A 23,804-nucleotide genomic window follows, 5' to 3' on the forward strand; every position below is an offset into this window, starting at 1 on the left:
TCATGTTTCAGTGTGTCATGCATGTGAGAACTATCTATCAGGTGTGTCCCAATAGACAAAAGGTTGAGAACCACTGATTTAATATATAAAAACTGCATACAGTATTTGTGCGATTAAATACATTTTCTGCTATGGTTGTCTGTCACTTTTCCTTGCTTTACTGCGCTTATTTATCATGCTTTTGAGGTTTTTCTTTAATATTTTTTGACCTATATTGCTGTTATACATATTTTTATTTTGTATTCTTTATCTTTTTCCTTTGTTTTTTGACCCATCTCTAATTATATTTCTGTCTTGGTTTTCTTATTACTCTCTCTGTTTATTCCTTTACCTCCACTGTTGTTTATAAAATTTATAACCTGCACTCATAAGTGTCCCTCACGGCGGCTCACAATGTTTAAACATTCATAATTTTAAAAAGTCAGATAAAAAACAAAATAAAAACATAAGACTAATAAAATGAGAACAATATGAGCTAAGCAGGATTACAATATCACATTTAATGCTTTATTGGCTAAAGAATAAACTCTATCATGGGATAAGAATCAGCAGAGGCAAAATAAGAATCACTATCATACTGGTCTTACACCGAAACCTCAGATGATATCAAGATGGAAAGCATAGGCTCTAAGATGAAGGTTGGATCAGTGATGTAATAAAGCACATTAGTTTTAAACATGATCCTTGAAGACTTTTTTACGCCTTTTAAAAAGATTTTACACATGAGAAAATGTGCAAATGCTCAGGAAGTGTATTCCACAGGGTAGGGCCTGCAACTGAAAAAGCCCTTTCCCTGATAGCACCAAGATGCACAAATTTATTAGAAGGGACTTCAAGCAGGTTTTTGTTAGTTGGTCTCAGCAAGGCAGCAGGCTGATATATTCTCAGAACTGCATTAAACCAGGGAATTGAATTGTGTTGAAGTAATCTGTGTATTAATGATATTACCTTATAGAAAATGTGCAACTGGACTGGTAGCCAGTGCAGGGAGGAAGGGACTGGTGTTATGTGATCTCATATCCCTGTGCCAGTGAGCGGCTGAGCTGCAGCAGTCTACACAATCTGGAGGGCCCTGACAGTATTCCTTGGAAGCCCAAGATATAAGGCATTGCAGTAATCGAGGCCCGTTAACATGAGGGACTGGAGTACTGTGTGAAAATCTTGAGGATTAAGAAATAGACGGAGAGTTTATTTGCTCTGGTTTGCCACAGAGGACAACTTCTGAGGAAGCTTGTTCCATGTTTCTTGAAAGCTAATGCCAAAACGTTTTATCTGCAGAGTGCATTGTGTACATAATTTTGTGTACACCGGGACAGGGCAATCAGAACACTTCGATTCAGAAAAAGATTTATTAATATAATTTATTCAGCTGTTTATAAAAAATTCCAAGACAAGTGTTCTGGGAGATGCAATATAACTGCCCTCTATCTGTAATAACTTGCATCTCAGTGAATCTCTGCCATGCCCTGACTTATATAATCAAAATACAACATTCCCGAAGCTTCCAGAAAGGTGTAACCGCCCATAAACACATGATGCTGTTGTCATGACAATCTATCCTGTATAGGAAATGCTTGTGATGACACCCCCCATTCAATTGTAAAAATCATTCTATACTAGTTTTCCCTGTACCATCCTCCCATCATACAAGTTCCTGTATCACTCTGGCTTTGATGCAATGTATTCTTCTTTTCTTCTTTCGTTGTGTAAACAAATCACAGTCTGGGTCTTGAATAGGAGCTAGGCTTGAATTCCATTTCTTGGCACCAGGGTTTAATTAAAAACTGTCACCTCACAGGATCTCCTTTTCAAATTGGTTTCTGTTCATTGAAACCATGCATCTGCAAGACAAAAGCTTGCATCCTGGTTTTCCTGCAAAACAAGTATCCCTGCATTGTGAAGTAAATGTTGCCATTAAATAGGCCTCTTTCCTGTTGTTGCCAGCAAATCTGTCTCAGAGATTTTCTGCAAGTCATGCTCAGAAAAGCACTCAAAGTTCATTCACCTATGACAGGCCACAATACAGCAGAGGCATCTGGGAATTCTTGGTTATCTGCTCGGCCTATTCTTCAATTGTCTGGCTAGGAATGTATGCTGACAACAGCTCTGTAAGATATTGTGGGCCTTCATCCTTAAAAGACTTAAATAATGTAACAATTTTAAAATGTAATGTCTGAGCCATTGGCAACTAGTTCAGCTCTTCAGATCAGTGAAATATTTTTCTCGTGTTCTATCTTGCTTTTGTGTGCACTAGCTAACAAGGATGTGTAAGCAGAAAAAGCTTCTTGTTGAGTTCGTAGTTTTCAGTGCAATTAACATGTTGTTTTCTCTTTTTTGAGTGCATTAAATAATAGAAATCCATATTAATTAACACAAAATATGGCTTCAAAACATGCTGAGTGCACTTTTCTCCTCCCCCTATATGCAACCTATTGAAGGCTGCCACATGCTCCTACATTATCAGTGCCATGAGGCTGAGTGCAACATTAGAGGTTAACATTGTATAAGTCAGAAGAGAACAGGAGATTTTATATTTGTCATTGCTATTACTGAGTGTGCTTGTTCTTTGGGAAATCTGGAAAGAGCAGTAGTTACAAGCCAAAACAGCAGTATTACAACTGTAATGGGTTTTCTTAAAAGCACTGGGGTAACCTGCATGGAGCAGTGGTTACAGCCCTTAAATAGCAGTGGTACAGCTACATCGGGCTTCCAAGAAGGCTGCCCGAAGTGCTCATAGTTAAACCCAAACTTCAGTGAGAATGGGGAGGCCTGATATTTTTGGACAACAGACTTACTAATTTTGGTGGCTGTGGGGATTACTACAAAACATGGAAATTTGACATGGAAGGGGCCTAGGCGTAGGATTCTGAATCAGAGCTGAAGACCTAAATTACCTATCAGAGGTAGTGCAGGTCAGCACTTTTAGGACTGGATTTTCAATCAATTTATGCGCATAAAACAAGGGTTTATGCAACAAATGGCTATTATAAATCACTTTGGCTTCACTGTGCACAAAAAGAAGTGCAGAACCCTGTTTCCGGTGTACTTTTATGTGCACCAGGGGTAGGTATTCTGGGGGGGGGATGGGGGGTAGCTGGGTTGAAGTTCGATTTAAATATATAAGAACATAAGAACATGCCATACTGGGTCAGACCAAGTGTCTATCAAGCCCAGCATCCTGTTTCCAACAGTGGCCAATCCAGGCCATAAGAACCTGGCAAGTTCCCAAAAACTAAGTCTATTCCATGTTACTGTTGCTAGTAATAGCAGTGGCTATTCTCTAAGTCAACTTAATTAATAGCAGGTAATGGACTTCTCCTCCAAGAACTTATCCAATCCTTTTTTAAACACAACTACACTAACTGCACTAACCACATCCTCTGGCAACAAATTCCAGAGTTTAAATGTGCGTTGAGTAAAAAAGAACTTTCTCTGATTAGTTTTAAATGTGCCACATGCTAACTTTAAGGAGTGCCCCCTAGTCTTTCTATTATCTGAAAGAGTAAATAACAGATTCACATCTACCCGTTCTAGACCTCTCATGATTTTAAACACCTCTATCATTTCCCCCCTCAGCAATCTCTTCTCCAAGCTGAAAAGTCCTAACCTCTTTAGCCTTTCCTCATAGGGGAGCTGTTCCATTCCCCTTATCATTTTGGTAGCCCTTCTCTGTACCTTCTCCATCGCAATTATATCTTTTTTGAGATGCGGCGACCAGAATTGTACACAGTATTTGCAGATGACACAAAATTATGCAGATTATTTAAATCTCAAGTGGATTGTGATGAATTGCAGGAAGATCTTGCGAGACTGGAAGATTGGTCTTCCAAATGGCAGATGAAATTTAACATGGACAAGTGCAAAGTGATGCATTAGGGAAAACTAACCCTTGTGGTAGTTACACAGTTTTTGGCTTTGTCTTAGGCGTTACCACCCAGGAAAGAGATGAGGGCGTCATAGTGGATAATACATTGAAATCGTCGGCCCAGTGTGCAGTGGTGATCAAAAAGCAAACAATGTTAGGAATTATTAAGAATGGAATGAAAAATAAAATGGAGGATGTCATAATGCCTCTTTATCGCTCCATGGTGAGACTGCACCTTGAATACTGTGTGCAGTTCTGGTCACCGCATCTCAAAAAGGATATAGCTGCACTGGAGAAAGTGCAAAGAAGGGTGACCAAAATGATAAGGGGCATGGAACAGCTGCCCTATGAGGAAAGGCTAAAAAAGTTAGGGCTGTTCAGATTGGAGAAGAGACGGCTGAGGGGGGATATGATAGAAGTCTACAAAATCATGAAAGGACTTGAACAAGTTAATGTAAATAAGTTATTTACTTTCTCAGATAATAGAAGGACTAGGGGGCACTCCATGAAGTTAGCAAGTAGCTCATTTTAAACACATCGAAGAAAATTATTTTTCACTCAGCTCATAGTTAAGCTCTGGAATTTATTTCCAGAGGATTTGGTTACAGCAGTTAGTGTAACTGGGTTTAAAAACGGTTTGGATAAGTTCTTAGAGGATATATCAATAAATTGCTATTACGGTAATTAATAAGCAATAGTAGCTTGTGATTTTTCTAATGTTTGGATACTTGACAGGTACTTGTGACTTGGATTGGCCACTGTTGGAAACAGGATGCTGGGCTTGATAGACCCTTGGTCTGACCCAGTATGGCATACCTTATATTCTTATGTTCTCTGTTTTGGCAGCCCTTTGCCCCTCTGGCACACATGACATATCTTCAATAAAGACCACTAAACAGTTATGCGTACAGTGCACATTTTCAATGTAGTGTCTACTTTTACTATACCTTAGTGCATGCGGCACAGGACCCACTGGAAATATGAGTGACACTTCAGGTCACCACAACAATTATGGGCTTTCCCTACTAAGCCCATGAAAAGCTTCCTTTAAGAGTTTGATGGAGACATGATGTTTGAAGGATCTAGCACCTGTAACCTTTTTCTTCTGAGGGGCAACTACTCCAAGGGCACACAAAAGAAATTTTAATCTTTGGAGCTATCTTCCTTTGCCACAGGTCTCCTCTAATTTACTACCTCAGGGGTGAGTTCTTTCTGTGAGGGAAAGCAGGTGCTTGTGGCCCAGGTGGTGATGTGACTTCCTTTCTGGCGTGCAGCTGGTTAGTGTAAATCTCTTTTGCTGGATACAGTGCAGGATACAGGATTAGGTTTTCAAAATTACCTTTTCATTAAATCAGTAAAGTTAATCAACGTCTAGGTGATGTAAATGTCTGTCTAATAAATGTCCTTTCTCTCTTTCTCTGTGTAAGTGCTGAGCTCTGGGTTCCAGGGGAAATCCTAACTCCCTTTACATGAGAGCATAGAAGCCCTGACTCCTGAAGGCTTCCAAACTGCAATAGAATTCCTTTTAGATTTTCACAGTCCTACCTGGATCCAGCAAACCTGTGTCTCTGTTGAAGATCCTGATGGGGGTCTTCAGTGTTGCTCTGCAGTCTCTTATTTATGCTTTTCTCTTCTTCTTCTGAGTCTCCTAGGATAGAAGGCATTAAGTCTTTCCAAATGAAAGAGAGGGTAAACAACACTTCCCCTCTTCCAAAAAACGGGGTATCTCACTAACTGTTCTAATATCTTCTGAGCCCACTGTCCCTGCAGCTCTTCACTGACTTTGGAAGATTACTGATAGGGCTCAGTGACCTGGTCTCTAGATCCAGGGGGTAATCTTTCTTCAGAGCTCCAGGCTGTAACTCAGACTACTATTCTTTAACATAGTCCAAATCCTTAATAAATTATTGTGATCTCTCTATATTAGCACCTGACCTGGCAAGGAATGCACAGGCAGGTGTTTTTTCCTCAAAATATCTGTGGTAAAGCTGTAGGCCTCACCCTAAGGAAAGGGACTCACTCCAATAGGACTTCTCTCTCCTCAGACCCTCTTTTCGTCTCCTCCTGAATCTCACTCTAGTTCCCTAATTATAATAGGGTCCATCCATCCAGCTACCTCATAAAGAAGGAGTTGTAAAATGGTATTCCCTCTAGTGCTGTTATCTACGAGGAACTAATGACATTTAGTGGCCAACCTGTAGATGTGCCACACACCTGATGGCTTCCTAGGTGTCATCTTACAGGCCTTTGACATATGGTGTGTTTGATATTTTCTACATGGATGTTTAACATGTGAGCTCTTAAGACTAAACAGTACATCTTGGGCCATCATTGAAACAATTTGTTTCAAGCTGTCTCTGAGACAAAATCTGTTGTAAAGGCCCATTGCTCGGGCTTACTAGTGTCTTTCAGATACAAACCATGGTGAGGACACTTTTTGGCCTGTGATGTTGCATTTTTCTTTTCTTTGTCAGATATGATCTGCCTGCCAGATGTATGTGACATCTAGACGACGAGCTATGATTATAACTATGGCAGTCCTTCACATGAAGTGATATTTTTCATAAAAGTATGATTGCACATGTGTCATAAAGACATGCATATGCATCCACGCGTCAACAGGTTGGCATGTAAAGTGACTGTAGTGCCTTAGGTAGGAGGCAGAGTGCAAGCTTTTAGGATGATGGGGTAAAATGGCCATGGGCTGTCACATCTGTGTTCTATCAAAAAATCATGTTGTAACATAGTTACTTGTTATGCTGCTGGACATATGTGCTGAAAGCCTTCCAGTGGTGTTACCCTATGGACCTCAGAATGAAAGGCATGTAATAATGATCCCCGAGATGGAATGTCTTCTTGGTGAATAATGTTGATATATAAAAAAAAAAAAAGTGTTGAGAAAAGAAGTTTCTACATTGGTGAGTTCAGAGCTACTTGTTTGGTGGCAGAGCTCCACAGTGAGTGACTATATTTATTTATTTATTTACTTATTTTGTTTTTTTTATATACAGGCATTCTTGTAGAAATTACAAATCACACCGGTTTCCAGAGAACAAAAAACTTTGCATGAGAGCATTACATGGAACAAAGTTACAAGTAACAATATTGAGCTAACATCATTCTCAAAGTAAATGCATCATTCTTAAAGTAAATACAGAGTATAATTCGACAATTATTAACTAAATAAAATTTAAAAACAAAATATATATATGCCTTCTCTTGTTGGATTTCTTTGGATGCCCATTTTCTGGGACAAAACATCTTTACAGCTTGGTCTATAGAGAGATTCTGCAAAGAGGAAGCAATGCTTTATATATACAATGCTGTCATACGCTTGCTTTTTTTCCCTTATGACTGGCATCCAAAATATAAGATTAGTGTAGAAACTTGCCACTAATTGCAGAGGTTGTTTTGTGCATCTGTACAAACTGAAACATTTCACTCTACGGCTTTTCTGGGTCAGGTTTTGGAGAGGAGTGCTGAGGAATGGAGCAAAAGTTTGACTCTGTCTTTTTTCCATTGGTGTCACTGTCTCCATGCCACTACAGCTGATGCTCCAGACCAATGGCCATTCCAGGGGATTTATATTGTGGAAATGCGGGCTGGCTTGCCTGATGCCAAATACATGTCTGGATGTACGCCTCTATTCATCATGTTATGAGTTGGAAGACTGGGAGGAGTCAGAAACAGCTGTAACTAAGGATAAGGGAGCTGGTAGAGTGCACTGTAGTGACCCAATTAAGAGAAATCTTGCCTGTAACAGCTGATTTATTGTGGGCAGCAAAGCGGCTACAGAAGGGATCCACATCTATGCTGTATATATCTTTTAAAGTTATTGCCTTTTGCCTCTTTTAGATTACTAAGGTTCTTTTACAGTGAAGTATTTTCTTTGAATGTTTTAATGTTTTGTAAACCGTTGTGATGTAAACGCAAATGACAGTATATAAAATTTTTTAAATAAAATAAATCCCAGATAGGGAGGAGGGGTTTCAACCTGGTCTTTCATAGTCACTATGCTGCGAGCGGTATTGAATGACACACTCTTAGAGCTGCATATGCACAAAGCATGAGGTAGTAGGCAGCTGGCTTGATATAGATCAAATAGAGCGAGACTACTGGAGATAAGCACTTTTTCTGTCAAATAAGGCCTTGTGTGGCCTCTTGGAGAATTAAGAGGTCAATCAGTCTTCCAGGAGCAGTGGCCAGCCTGGGGGAGCCGCAGGGTTGCAAGGATTCGTTATTGCTTCATGGTTGGCTAGGTCTTGGAATATAGATGGGGTATTTAGTGTTGGAAGAGCAATCGAAGACTGCTGTGATGTAAGGCTGCCTCCCTAAACATGTCTCCACCACAACCCAGACCCTGTGACTTTATCAATAGAAACATACTAGCCAAAGTTTATGAAGAATAGTCCTGTGAGGGCATGAGAACTTAGAAGCTCATCAATCCTCATATGTAAGTATTTAGATGGAATACTTGTTGTCCCTGTTTCTCACACCTACAGTGCTTATGGGGCAGTGCTAACTGTTGCTGGTACACTGGCTCCTTTCCTGGAATAAACAAAAGGTTAAAATGGGTATAGTAAGGGGCCTAGTCCACGGCCTGCTCACCATAAAAGACTAGAATCTCCAGCAATGGGCACAAGCGTATGGGAAGATATGTGAGTGCATGTTGAAGGGGATGGGAGATGAAAGAAAGAGAAGGTGCCGTGCTCTTAGAGTAATGACAAAGGAGCAGATAACATTAGAAATGGTGGGGGGCTATTACCCAGATCTTCCACCTAAAAGTACACCCTGGCACTGAAATAAGCACACCAGACCAGACCAGACCAGACATGTAACATTAAATATTTAAGCATTTTATTGACAACAACATTTAGCATCACAACTGTCAAGTGTAGTGTACCATAGCCAGAGTACTAAACAGGTGCAGCACCAGAGAAATAAGCATTTCTTAAATGTACCCATCATGATAAGCATTTTCTCTATATCTAGGTTCTGTAATTAAAGGGAGAAAGGGCATTGGTGAGAAGGCACACAATTATTATTGACCTAATGCAAACTGATGAACCAAAAGCAAAGTACACATCTTGTGAAAGTGGCAACCCATTATGATATGTAGCAAGCACATGGATCATCAGAGAAAAAAAAGTAAATATGCTTGTATAATACACCTCTAAACTGTCCATATAGTTGTAGGCCAGAAGTGCAGGCCAGGCAGCAAGTGAGAACATACTGGAATCTGATCTAAATGGAAAGGATCATTTTGAACAGAAACTCCACTGGAGACCAGCAGGATGACGAGAAACCAAGGAGGCTGGAGGCCAGCAGAAGGATGACTGGACATTGGGTACATGAGAATGAAGCCTGGATACTGGACAGGTGGCAAGTTTGTCCACAATGCTTCCACTATCACCTGCTACTGGGAACAGCATACTCTGTATGAGACTTGTATGTGGCAGCTCTTCACTACCCCACACGCAGCAATAGAGTCCTTCAATCATGACGTGGTCAGCTTCTCTGCCAGTGGGACTTCTGATTACATGGCAGGACATATCAGGTAGGTAGAGAAGGTAGCACACAGAACCCTTTCGGAAGACCACATTGGTATGACTTTGTTGTGGTTGTCCAAATAAAGCAGCTCCAGGGACTCTTCAGCCAGCATGGGCCCAGCAGACTACCTTCCTACAGGCTGTCTGTTAGATGGTAAGTGTTGCCATTTAGCGTGGTCTTCATGTTCATGCTTCACCTCGACTCTTCTTTGGCAGTGACCCTTCCAGCCTTCTGCCACAGCCTCATCCACAAAGTCATGGACTACTGTGAGGTGTGCCTGTGCTGGCAGAAGCAGGACTGAGTGGTTGCTGATGAAAGACCTGATGAGCTTGAAACAAGGTGGTATTCAAGTTATTAATAGCAACTGTGAGGTTGTTTAACCCTTGCGACAAGTTAACTGCTGCTGGACCTGTGTCTGCTGCCTCTGCCCTCTTTGGATTCTCATCTGCGTATCTGCTGGAGATCTAGCTGCTAATTTGTGGCCTGATCTTGTAAATCTCTCTTCAGTTTGTCTAGAGTTTTCCCAAGCTGCTGTGGTGATATTGTTCCTTGTGCATGTTCAGCGGGCATGTCTCTTTCTCCATCTTGTGGCCTGGATGGCACCTCCTGGTTCTCTTCTGACTCTGCACCTGCCCCAGCTGATTGCACGTGGTGTGGGCTACTTCTCCCCTCTGGGTCAAGGGGACACTCCATTTGCCACAGAGGAGAGCTATGGAATCGCATCTGTGTGAATGACACCATTGCTATGTCCAGTGGCTCTCTTTTCTATTCTTCATCATTCTCCTCCTCCTGTTCTTGCTGAGGCTCTTCTCCTGGCCTAGTCTGTGTTCCTGACTTCTCCCTATACCTCCTTCCTCATTCCCCCTTCCCACCTCCCTCACTTTACTCCTCTGCTGGTCCACACTACCATCACTGTCCTCTCTATCAGTCCAGCTTACCTCCTCCTTCCTCCACTCCCACCTCACCTCTCTCCACCCTATGCTCACTTATGCTACTTTCACACACTCCATACTTACTCCAACCACAGACATACACTCCTGCCTTTCACTCTTTTAAACAATAAAGGGCAGACTGACGAATAAGAGAGAGATAGCAAACACTCTTACATGTCTTGCACACATACATTAAAACAGACAATGGGGAAGTTAAACACAGAGGAAACAACAAAAACACAGGTAATCAAAATCTCTAAATGTTCCTCTACTCCTTCCTCTTACTTCTCACCTCTCTCCTAGCTCCTCTCTCCATGAATTTCTGACACACCCTCAAAGGAACTTCAGTAGGAAGTTGGCTTTTATAAACAAAAAAATAGCACGCATTGCGATAATGTAAGATAATACGCGAAACAATATTTCACTTATTTCCCTACACACAGCCACTGTTTTAACATACAAAGTTAAGCTCAAATAACGTGCAAAAACTGGTCATGTTTACTATGGCTACATAAATATGCCCCTTGGAGAGGGGTATATTTATGTAGCCATAAAGAGAGGGGAGAGCCATGTAGAGAGGGGAGAAGAAAAACTGATACTTCACGCATATCCAGCATAGCTCTCTGCTTCAACGGCAGGGGAGAAGAAAAAAGGATTCGCACTCACAAAGTGGGGAGTAGCTGGCTTGTTACGGCGGTTACTACCCCAAACCAAATAAGCCTGATACTTCACTTTCAATGCATATCCTGCTTCAACGGCAGGGGAGAAGAAAAACTGATACTTCACGCATATCCAGCATAGCTCCTTGCTTCAACGGCAGGGGAGAAGAAAAACAACCAATAAGGGCTGAATAACACAGTCTGGGTAAAACAAATAAGCATGGGTGTAGCTTGCTTATTGCGGCGGTTACTTCCCCTACTACCCATAACTAATCAAGCTTGATATTTCACTTGGTTGCAGCTCCATCACTGCTCTCTACATTAATGGTGGGGGTGGAAGGGAAATAGAACCAAAGAGCTAAGAGAAACAGATAAGTATGAGAAAAAAAATGTGAAGCTTGCTGGGCAGACTGGATGGGCCGTTTGGTCGTCTTCTGCCGTCATTTCTATGTTTCTATGAGAGGTAGAGTCCCCTTTGAAGAATTCTTCCAGCCTTGCAGTTTTGTGTGTTTCAATAAGTTTTTGACAATCCTGTGTGTGAATGTAGCTTTCAAGTTCCACGACCGCCCACACCTCTTCAAGGCCCGATTACACCTCATCTGGACAACCCACTTACAACCCACTTGTAGTGAAAGCCACCTCATCTGGACAACCCACTTACAACACACCTGTAGGGAAAGCCTCCCGCATGGATGCACTAATTCTTTAGTTCATGCATTACTGATATCTAAACTCATAAACATTGGTCACTGTTCAGCTCATCATTTATTTTTAGTTATCTCCACATGAATCCATGTTATTTGACAGCCCACCTGTTTGATTGTTCCACTTGTGGATGCATTAATTCTTTAGCCCATGCATTACTCATAACCAGGCACATAAACATTGGTCCCTGATACCTGTATATCCCAAATTAACACATCATTTATTCTTAGTTATTCTCTACATGTTTCACGTATCATAACGAGTTACTGTTGTCTTTACATATATATTTTATACTATTCTATTTATTATTTATTTTATTTCAAGTTAGTTATTTACACCATTATCTATTTTATTACATGTTATTTACTATATAGATTCTCGTCATTTGATGAGTCACTGTTGTTTATTTAATATTTATTCTCATGTTCTGAAACTCCGTTTATTGTAACGCCTCACCGCGATTGTTTTGTTTTATGTAAACCGACCTGATTTGATATTTGTATCGAGAACGTCGGTATATAAAAATGCTAAATAAATAAGTTCAGATTTTGATTCACTGAGTGAAAGGCAAGATGGGAGGATCACATTTGGGATGCAGTCTGAACTTTAAGCTAGTGATAGATATCTTGCACAACTGGAATTTACCTTCAAGCAATTGTTCTAGATCGACTGTTGCCTGTGCAGTTTGATTGCTCAAGTTTTGTTAAGAGGATTGCAAATCTTATATTGTCTGAAATACAACTAATCATCTTCTGAAGGGTTTTAAATTCTTGTTGATAAATACTTTTATCACTAATTCCATATGAGTCATTTTAACCTACACTTCCTGTATTGTCATGTGTACTGTATCTATCTGAAGTAACTAGGCAGTCAGTGTTTTAGGGTTTCCTTCCATTTTAATGGACTTGTGTTGATAGTATAACTATTTTTGTGCGTATGTAAAAAAAAAACCTCCCTTTCCTTGATTTGGGCTGGTTTCTTGGAATGTGCATCCAATTCTGAGGTGACAAAATATAAATTTCCAGTCATCAAAAGATTAGGTCTGCCTTGACTGTATTTGCACATAGAAAATGATGCCTTTCTAATTATAAAGTAGTGAGTTGCAATACAGAAAATTTCCAGAAAATCATATTTCAGCTGTGCTTTTAGGTTTCCAATTTTGACATTCCTCACCTATGGCAGCATTAAGCCCTAAACATTTGTCGCAAGATGGTGTTTAAGCTTTTCTGTTCTGCCTCTTTCCTGAATGTTCTTGATGTTCATTGTTCATTTAGCTCTGAATTACATCATGGTTTACCAATTTAATAATGTCCCTAGTGACTGGAAGTATGTCTTTCTTCTTCCTGAAAACCTCTAATTAGGTTGCTATAATTTATTCTGATGGCAGACTATCCCAGAGCTTTTCTGAGGTTTAAAGGAGATTTATTCCTGATCAGTTAACATTTTTAGCCCCTGGTCCAATTATCATATGCCTTGGAAAAATGTTTTTATAGGTTTTAATAGGATTCCTTTACAAATTAATACATTTTCTTACAGTAAATACTTACAAATTCTATTTTGTTTTATTTCTTTTAGTGTGTTAATCTTCTTCACCACTATGATTCTTCACACCTTATGACAACATAATCTATATTATGCAGAGTGAGAAGTGTACTGGAGGTAAGGGAAACACTTTCTGTTCTCAGATACGGATCAGCCTGCGTGATCTCAGATCTGAATTACTTTTATCGTGCATGGAGAACTAGAACATCTGAAACTGTTTTTTTTATAATGCCCACAATATGAATTTTTGTGAATCTTACAACATTCGTAAGTGGTATGAGTATTTAGTTTGGGGGACAGTATTCTAGCTGACTGTTCTAAAATGCCGGCAGGGTACTGCATGCATTTTCAAAACTTGCTGGCCAGTTGTGTCAATATTGTGATGCACGATATCAACACAGCTGGCCAGTGTATTTAAAAATTACTTGTAGGTTCAGCAGGTGTCCCCCCAAAAATGCTTGGTTTAGTGAGTCCCATGACTGGGATATAGCCTTACTGGGCTATAATCATTTTGGAAAAGGGGGAGCAGTAGCACCTTTACATAAAAATTATTATTATAGCAACAGAAATGCAAGAGGTATGGGAAAAGGAGACGGGAGGAGTCACATTCATCTACACTGGCGTGACCTGCAGACCTTCCACATAGACGAAAGAGTTGAATAGATATCTAGTCAAAGAAAGACATAAGATTGTAATAAAGGGGGAGGTGCTGTTGGTGGGAGATTTTAATCTTCCAGATGTTGATTGGATTATCCCATCGGTGGAATCAGAAACAGGGAAATCATGTACACTCTTCATGAATCTCTTAAAAGTTAAAGAACTGACAAGTAGGTGATACTGGACCTAGTACTTACAAATAGAAAAGTGTTTCCAGTGTCTAGGTAATCACCAGAACTCCAGGATCATCAGATGGTATGGTTTAATATAAGAGCCAAAGCATACAGAAGTCAAAGTCTTGAACTTCAGGAGTACTATTTTTTTGCATTTTAAAATTTATTGAAGTGTGCAAAAAAAAACATTACAGTACTTGTACATGCAGGGGAACACATGAAAATACATATCAAGACAGTGCACAGAGAGGTATAAGCAAAAAGTGATAGAGTAAAAGGGAGTACTAATTTTGATAAAACAGTAGAGTAAAATAGGGTGGAGCTGGCAGGGTGAGGAGTTCTTTTTGACATAGAACAACAGGCTAAAGTAAAAGGAAATATATAGTAAGAACAGATCTTCATGATAGAAAAATAAGTAAAAATTAGAGGATAAAGAGACCAGTATGGCTGAAAAAGTAAGGGGAAAAGGATAGTATTCATAAATAACGAAGAATTACGGCGAGATGCATACAGGGCAGAATATCTGGTAAAACTGAAAGAAGCAGGGAAGGTAGTCAGGATGGAGAAGGGAGTAATGGAAGAAAATATAGAAAAAGCAGTAAAATGAGGTGACAAGACTTTTTTCATGAATGTTAGTGAAAGAAAGTGCAGAGGCAGGATTGTAAGACTGGGAAGAGAAAAGGAGGACTGTAAGGAGGATGAGGAGGAAAAAGGAAAAATGCTAAATAAGTATTGAAGAAGGGTTTGGAGAAGGACCTCTGATGCCACTCCATTTACCACAGAAAGAGTGCAGAACTAGGAAAACTACAGATGGACAAATCTATGGGGCCAGATGAGCTACATCCTAGAGCATTAAGGTGGCTCTGCGGAATAGATCTTTGGAAGTGGAAGTGATCCCACAAGATGGAGAAGGACAGATGTTACTCCTTGATAAAAGTGACAACAAAGAAGAGGTTGGAAACTATACTCTGACCTAGCTGGTGGAAAGGACAGTGAAGTATTTAGAGTCCAGCAGATTGCAGAATCTAAGGCAGCCTGGTGTTACCAGAGGGAGATTGTGTTAATCCAATCTGATCAATTTCTTTGATTACGTGACTAGAGAATTAGATTTAGGGTCTGCACTAGTTGTGGCTTACTTGGATTTCAGCAAAACTTTGCATACTGTCCTGCATAGAAGGGTCATAAAATACTGAGCGGCCTGGGGGTGGGCCCCAAAGGTGTAGGGTAAATGGAATTCACTCTGGGGAATGAAAGGTGTTAGTGAAGTGCCTCAAGGATTTGTCCCAGGGCTGTTTTTGGTTCAATATCTTTCTGAGTGATACTGCAGGAAATATCACTCACAAAGGAAAGGACAAGTTTGCCTGTTTTGCAGTTGACCCTAAGATCTACAACTGAGTGGACAACTTTGAGGCAGTGGCCCGAATAGTAACATAGTAGATGATGGCAGAAAAGGACCCAATGGCCCACCCACTTTATCCAGTTATTCCTGTCCAAGGCTATATCTCATCTGCCATCTGGAGCTTGATCAGCTGTAGGATATCACTCCTTAGCCAAGACAGGTTTTGTGATCTGACCTGATAGTTTCCTCCTGCTCCTAGCTCTGTCAGACCCAGGGCTGGGATCCTGAGCCTTCATTCACAACCATCCAGGGATTTTCGCTCTATTTTATAACCCTCCTCCAGCCTGGTACCTAATCTGGTCATTGCAATGAAAGTCCTTTTCTGGGGCTGTAGGGCAGATAAAACCCACACGGCTGAGATTGTTTGTATCCTAGCCAGTAAAACAATTCAAATTCACCAGGGACAGAATTATATTACACCTTTTTTGTTTCTAAAATGGATTTTTATTGTGATGTGCTATAATTCACAATGAACGACAGTTACAAGAAACATGGCTTAGACATGAAGGGCAACAGTTACCAATCATTCAGGATTTGGGAAATGCTTATGTCAGCAAAATAAGACCCAGGAGCAACCCACACTTTTAACACTTGCATTGCAAAGCTAACTGCCCAGCATAAAAGTAATACTGGCCTAGGTCTTGCGTATGCATCCAGGAAGAAGTATGTGGCATCTGGCAATCTCTTAGCAACAGTCTGGCTGCCGGTCTAAGGTCCGCTCTCTCAGGCTGTCAGCACAGACAGGGAGCTGGAAACAGTTCCACAATGTCCATAAAGAGGAGAAACATTTCTTATCAGTCCCAGGAAGGAAGAAGAGTTTCTGCAAAGAATGTCTGAGACAAATTTTTGCAAGCTAACCATAAGACTTTAAAAGCTAGTTTGGCTTGCAACATATGTTACAAGACAGGGACCACAGGGTGTGTACCAATATGGCATTCAGAAACTGCACAGTATTGTGAACCAAGGTTTCAAGTAAAGTCCAGCAGGAAAACCCTGTCTTTCTTTAGGTTCTTAGGTCAGATGTGAATGCCCACTAGCTCCAAAAAGTAGAGCAATGACTGGATATACCACAGTCCATGGGTACATCATTGATGGGTGATTAAAAATGGATTTTTCTCCTTAGCAGAAGATACATGTGACAAGACGTGCTGGGAAATACAGTCTGTTGATCAGTATGTGCTATTTTAACTGCATACAATGTCTGAGAAGCCCAGTGCAGCTTCAACAAGTTCATGCTCAACTAGCCATGTTAGCTAGCTTAAACAATGTCCTGTTTGTTTATTTATTTATTTGCTTTTATATACCGACATTCGATCGAAATATCACATCGGTTTACATATGACTGAACAAATAAGGCAAGGTCTGCTTATTTTACATTGTAATGTGGTAACTTGTATAATAGTTAAAGAGATACATTTATAATTATAACATTACAACATTGTAACTTGGGAAGATAAGTTATAGATAACGATCTATATAGAGTCTTAAAGTGGTTAACTGGAGGTAGTGTCTTTGAGAGATAGCATTTAATATGTGGCAAGGGAGAGGGAGGGGAGTGGTGGAGGAGAGAAGAAGGGGGGTGGGGGATGGAGTGTGGGATATATACAATTAAATAATTAATTTATTTGTATATAATTGTGTGTGTGTGTGTGTATGTATATATATATATATATATATATATATATCTATATATATATATATATATATATTGTTTATGAAACAATAGCAGTTCTTTGTCCCATACACTGCTGTTGTGTACATCTTTGGTTCAGAACCTTTTTGTTGGTTCAAGGACACACACATACAGCTCCTTTAAGAGTGCAATCCAGCGCTCATGGGCCCTAGATTGTACTCTTGAACAAGGACCATGACTCTGTCTTCCTGGGGGCTGTGAATGCTGCCTTCACAGCATCTTCAGCCCTGGCTGACCCAGGGCATGGAAGACCTGATTTGGGAGTCAAATTACTAGGTCAGCCACAAAATTGTCCATTTTAGTTCACATCTAGTACTCCTCCTTCCTTTGTCCAATCAAAAGCTCCACAAGGAATAAGGAAGGCAAATGCTGCACCTCACAATATAATAAATCATCCAAAGAGGTGAGTAAACTCTTCAGATAATCCAATTTAAAGGTCAATCAATAATCCAAATAGCCATCAAAATCAGCATGGCTGTTATCCAAGCATCCAGCCTCCTATGTCTCCATGGCCTTCCTGTATGGATGGTAGCTTGCCATCAGCAACCTGCCACATTGATCTGGTCAACAAGAGTGCATGACTTGCTAGACAGACTATATTATGTGATCACCTGCATTTCTGTTAGGATGTACAGTTTTTAGTATAATTGCAGCCTGCCACACCGACCCAGCCACTAAAGATTTCTAGCATTCCTGCCTGCCAGACACACCTGGCTATGGGAATGCCTGTATTTCTGCTAGGAATTCTAGTTCTAGTTATTACTGTGTTTGCAGCCGGCTAATTAATTCTTCTATTGTTTCTTCACTTTTTTTGCAACTAAGGATTTTCTGTGCTTTGCTTATCTAATTTTTTTTCTTGAAGTCCATTACCCTTTTAGCCTCCACTACCCACTCTGGCAGGGCATTTCAGACATCCATTAACCTTTCTGTGAAAAAATACTTCCTGAAGTTGATCCTGAATCTACTTCCTCAATATGTTATATCATGACCCCTTGCTCTGGAACTTCTCCACTGAAAAAGATTTGGTTCTTATGGATTATTAATACCTTTGAGTTATTTGAATATCTCTATCATATCTCCCTTGTCTTACCTCTTCTCTAGGCCCAAAAAGCAAAGAGGAAGACGGTCTAACAAAGCCATGAGGAATAAAAAAAGGGATAGCCGAAAGTCCTTCAGAAAATCTTTGATTGCCCGACTCTAGGCCTGAGTTTCGCCCATCAAAGGGCTGCTTCAGGGACTGAATGGAATCTAAATCGGCATGTTCGTAGGTGTGCTCGATCCATTGGAATCCATCAAAGACTTGACTCACATAAATACCATCGTTGGGCTTACAGGTTTACCCTGTTTATTGGATTGCGCTGATATTGTGTATTCATCCAACAATATGAGAATTCTTGATTATAATTAAAGCAGCTTCAAAATTTGAAATGCGTCTGAAGTCTACTAAAAATTAGATTTTCTGAAGGACTTTCGGCTATCCCTTTTTTTTATTCCTTACCTCTTCTCTAGGACATACATGTTTAGATCCCTAAGTGTCGACATGAAATTTAGGGATGTAATCTAAATGTTACCAAAGCGTGGGTTCTACAAATCAAACCTAAGGATTTGTTTTATAGAACCCACACCATTTTAGTACCTCTTCTCTGGACCACTGCCACTTTGTATCCTTCTGGAGATATAGCTCTAAACTGAACACAATGCTCCAGATGAGGTCTCACCAATGATTTGTACAATAGCATAATCACTTCCTTTTGCTATTAGCTACTCTATGCCTGTGAAGAGTGGCATGGAAGTGAACCCTTGGTGTTGTGGTGTAGTTGAGGCTGCCTTGTAGGTGAGCCTACAAGGCCTATGCCGACAGCTGGCGAACACAGGACAGGCTGGAGCTTTACCTATACCAGCCGCCTACCCTGCAGGTTGAGCACTTGGATTCTGGAGGCTGGCAAGACTTAGGTGGGTACCTAGGGTGGTAGAGCAACAGTCCGAGGGTATGCCAGGGTCAGGACAGGCAGTAAACTGGAGAAGCCAGAGGCAGGCCAAGATTGGGACAGGCAGCCAGATGAATGTGGTCAGGTCCAATGCAAGAGGCCGATTCCGGGAGGTCAAACCAAGGATGGATGGAGACAGTCAAGAAACCCTGGATGAGGCAGGCTGTGCAAGGCAAGGCTGGATGAATCAGGAAGGCAAGAGCAACACGCACTGCACTAGGCAGGAGTCCTGCTGCTGAAGCGAGATAGGGAGTCTGGCTGTGGCTTGTACCCATCTATGTGATGTCATCAAGGTGCACCGGTGGGTCTCCTTCTCTCTGCGGGGACTTCAAAGGGTTCTGCATGAAGTGCATGTGTGCCTAGGAGGCCCAGGGTTCTGGCAAGGTTGGTGGCATCATGATGGCATCCTAACTGCTGAAGACAGGGCTGCCAGTGTCTGAGCTGTGCTTGGAAGCAGGTCTCTTCTGGGAGTGAGTGAGGCCAGTCGCGGTAAAATTCCCCAGTCATTCAAACTTAACCATGCCTGTTCTTGTGCATCCTAGCCACCATCTTACAGCACTGTTTTGCTACCGTGTTATCATCATAATGATCTTAGTGCTTGGTTGTTAAAATTCAATGCAATAAAATGCAAAATCTGCATTTAGGGTGCAGATATCTGAGGGACTAGTACATATAGAGGAATAAATACTAATGTGCACCAGCCAGGAGAGAGAGGTCAAGATGATTGTGCTGATGATCTCAAACAGGACCAAATTTGCACATAGACGACAAAGCAACTACCTTTGGATTCATATTTCAAAGGTGACATCCAGTCAGTCCAACGGTTAAGGAGGCACACTTGTGTGGCGTAGGCTCCAAAATGTTTGCTGATTAGCAGTTAGGGGCTAGGAGGCTTAAATTCCTAAACAAATTCCTATCACTTCATGGGTGCCTGATATATTCAATTTAAGAGCACTTTGCTCTTTCAACTAAAGAATTCTATGTATTTTTTAAGCAAGGCATTACCTGGAATCTTTGCAATGCTCTAATACAACATCTGTCTCTGTGCTAGATAGATACTCTATTTATTGACCCTTTGGTGGTGATTCTCTACATATGTAGCTCTTATAAATTTTTTACTAGCCAGCAGGAAAATAAACCTTTAGTTGGAGCCTATACTAACTGGTATGAAGACAGGGCAACTGAACTAGCCATGGGTATGCTCAGAAAAGGTGTGAGCTGATCTAGAGAAATCAGAGATATTCTATAAAATATTACACCCAGTTAATGCCTTTAAAACAGGTATTAGAGAAAATGATTTTGTAATAAATGTATGTTCCATAGAGGTACTTGTTTATACTATGTCTCGTCCCATCCCATGAGTTCTAATTTTTGTAGTCATTTTGTTCAAAGCCTTAATGAGATTACTAATATCTTGCTCCCTTTATCTTTTTTGCTTTTGACCAAGCATCCATTATAACAAACCGAAGTAACTACCCAGCCTTATTCATTCAGAAAAGTTTGCTCATAGCCAAAAAGAGCATTACTAGTTACATTGAAGCCCTTCCACCGGACAGAACATTGTGCGGTATCTAACTGCTCTGTATGTTGGTGATGGATGGATAACAGCTAAGAGAAGCAGTCCATCTAAGTGGGCAACTTTGCCAATACAAACTCGGGCCATGTTCTTAGAAAACATGCTTAGTCAACTTCTTAGCTAAGAGGGCCTAATACTATATATTCCCAATAGTCTTGGGGTGAATATGTGAGTGATATGATAGTTTTGAAATATGGTTAATGGTAAAGAGGGTGGGCAGGATGGGAGGATTTGGGGAAGTTCAATAAGAAAGTATTTGCTTGCATTGGGTATCTTTTGTTTGATTATTTATATTGAATATTCCTATGTGATCACTTAATCAAAGTGTTGTTTTCATATGTGATCTTTATGCTGATTGTATCACCATATACAACTAATAAACAGATTTTTTTTTAAAAAAGCATACACTGGGGTCATGGGATGTGGTAAGCATGGGAGGAAGCTACTAAGGAGTGCTCCAGGTGCCACCCCCAAGTTTTTGCAAAATGTCAGTAGTTTTCTCATGCACCGACTCTCAAAAATAAGCTGTACATACCTATCAATAAATGGACAAATATGTGGTGTAATCTTCCCAGAGTATCATGACCAGATTGCGGTAAAAAAGCAAAGACAAAGTGAAGATGCAAGGAAGGCCGCATTGCTTCAGAAGCAATGATCTCAGAATTAACAAATGTAGTAATAATGGTGCTGGACAGTAGATTTGCTAAAATCAATGAAAATATTAGCATATCTTGGAAGATGAGAATAATGCTTTACAATCACAGATAAAGGCTGTTGAATAGATAGTTGTACTTTATGTAGAAAAAATCAAAACTCGCCCCAATAATCTGTTTTGTGGGCGTTACCGAAAATGTGGCACAATCTGAACTAGTAACTCTGTTGGAAACCTGGCTCTCATATGAAACAGGAGCTTTGTATTTATCAGGGAAGCTGGTTATTGAGTGGGCCCACAGTTTGGGGGTGAAATTGGCTACACTAAAGAGACCGAGCATCATAATTACAAAAATACTCAACTATGTGCATAAGATGTAGATATTACAAGTATATTGTACACGCAAAGAGATTACATATCAGGGAAGAGGAATACTGATTTTTGAAGACTTCTCAAGCAGTGTTGCAAAATGCAAAGAAGTTTCATAGGCCTGCTCAGAGTTGGTCCAGAAAAATATTAGATTTGTACTACAATGCCCAGCCCGACTTAAAGTTTGGAGTAATGGTAAGATTAAAAATTGGAATTGCCGGGAAAGGCTGTGTCTTTTTTGCAAATCTTGTTTATCAGCTGTTATTGAAACTGGATAAATGTATTAATGTGTGATCTTTATACCGGAGTTAAGTTGAGACTTTGACTTAAAACATCTTCTTTATTGCCTTTTTACTTTGCAGTAGATTTTGACTTGTTCGCTATACTGCTTGTTTGAGTTTTCACAATGAAACTCGTCATTCCATGTGTGGCAGTTGCTGACTTATGTTGACAAGCATTTTTTAATCTTGACTGCTGAAATCATTAGTTTGATGGTTTACTGCTATTGTTTGTGGCATCTGACTGTGTCTTTATGATATTCAGTAGAACCTATAGTTTTTGTCTTTTGGGAGTGCTCTGGGTGGGCTAAATTTGGGAATTTGGTGGAGTTGGGATAGGTATTGAAGGTAGAGAGAGTAGGTTGGGGGAAGTAATTCTGGGAGGGTGAGACTAATGCATATGCTAGTGATGTGTGAGTGGTTTCTTTGGATACTTTTTCCAGTTTTATGTCAGTTTACAAATGATGTCGGTGCTGCTGCTATTTGCTATGAGTCAGAGCAGCTCCTCAATATTAGTTATGCAATGTGCACATTTGCTTTTAATAACAAATTAAAGTTAAGTGTGTATGGTGGAATGTAGTGGGTTTGGGTATGCTGATTAAATGTAAGAAGGTACTTAGTCATTTGCAAAGACTTCACTGTAATATTGATTTCTTGCAGGAGGCGCATCTTTCAGAAGTGGAACACTAAATTAAAGAGAGTGGGTTGCACAAGTATTTTTTGCAAATGGAACAACTAAAAGCTGTGGCAATGCTATATTAATACATAAAAGTGTCTCATTTAAGATGGTTAAAGCTGTGACTGATCCTAATGGTCAATATATCATCTTTTTGAGGGAATTGATGTGTAGACTAACGATCTTAGTTTTAGCCTGTATCCCCAACAGTTATGACCATGGCTTTTTCTCTACCATGATGTCTCAAATTGTATCTATCTATCTATCTATCTATCTATCTATCTATCTTTATTTATTTGCTTGCGTGCTTACTTGCTTTATATTCTACTTTGGGTCAATAACTCATTATTCTTGGAGGTGATTTTATTGAATTGTTGATCCAGAATGGGATAAACAACCTAGTGGTAGGGTTTATGCAATGAGTGATCAAAAAGGGGTCAATTTCTTGTGGGCACCTCCAGCTGGTAGATATCTGATGAGCTTTTCATCCCTTTGTCATGGATTTTACTCACCATGCCAGGGTCCATGATATGGGCACACAAATAGATTACATATTGGTATCTGACAAAACATTTTTAGTACAGGCAGAAATTGAAAATGTAGTGATTTCTGACCACTGTCCTGTGACATGGAGTATAGAATGGGATATGAGAGGCCAGCCTTATGGAAAATGCCACCTGTTTTACTTCATGATAAAAAGTTTCAAGAGTTTCTGGTAGAAAAATGGAAATTGTTTGAGAACGCCAATGACCAATACAGGAAAAACCCCATTTTCTACTGGGAAACTGCTACATTGAAGGAAATGCATTATGAAATTTTACATAGAAGCTATTACACACTAGATAGAATACAATACATGGATATCACTATTTCTAAATTATGTGTAAAATGTAAAATTTATGAGAGCACTTTGACACATAACTGTTTGCTGTGTATTATATTATATACATTTTGGGTGGCCACATAAGAAATGGTTAAGCAGTGGGTTACCTCTGGGGAATTTCTTTTATTGGGGCTACGACTTGGGCAATAAAATTATCTAAGGGATCTCTTAAATTCTCACAGATAGCCCTTTCATTGGTAAGACTGG

General features: G+C 40.1%; 1 protein-coding gene across 1 annotated transcript in view; it reads left to right on the forward strand.

Moving 5' to 3' along the window:
• CSGALNACT1 (chondroitin sulfate N-acetylgalactosaminyltransferase 1) overlaps window positions 1-23,804 on the forward strand; it is a 331,308-nt gene that overhangs the window by 28,834 nt on the left and 278,670 nt on the right. The window contains 1 exon segment of the mRNA XM_029601670.1: window positions 13,287-13,370. The gene's annotated coding sequence lies outside the window, so the exon portion shown is untranslated.

The sequence above is a fragment of the Rhinatrema bivittatum genome, chromosome 1, assembly GCF_901001135.1.
Source record: "Rhinatrema bivittatum chromosome 1, aRhiBiv1.1, whole genome shotgun sequence".
Taxonomy (NCBI): Eukaryota; Metazoa; Chordata; class Amphibia; order Gymnophiona; family Rhinatrematidae; genus Rhinatrema; species Rhinatrema bivittatum.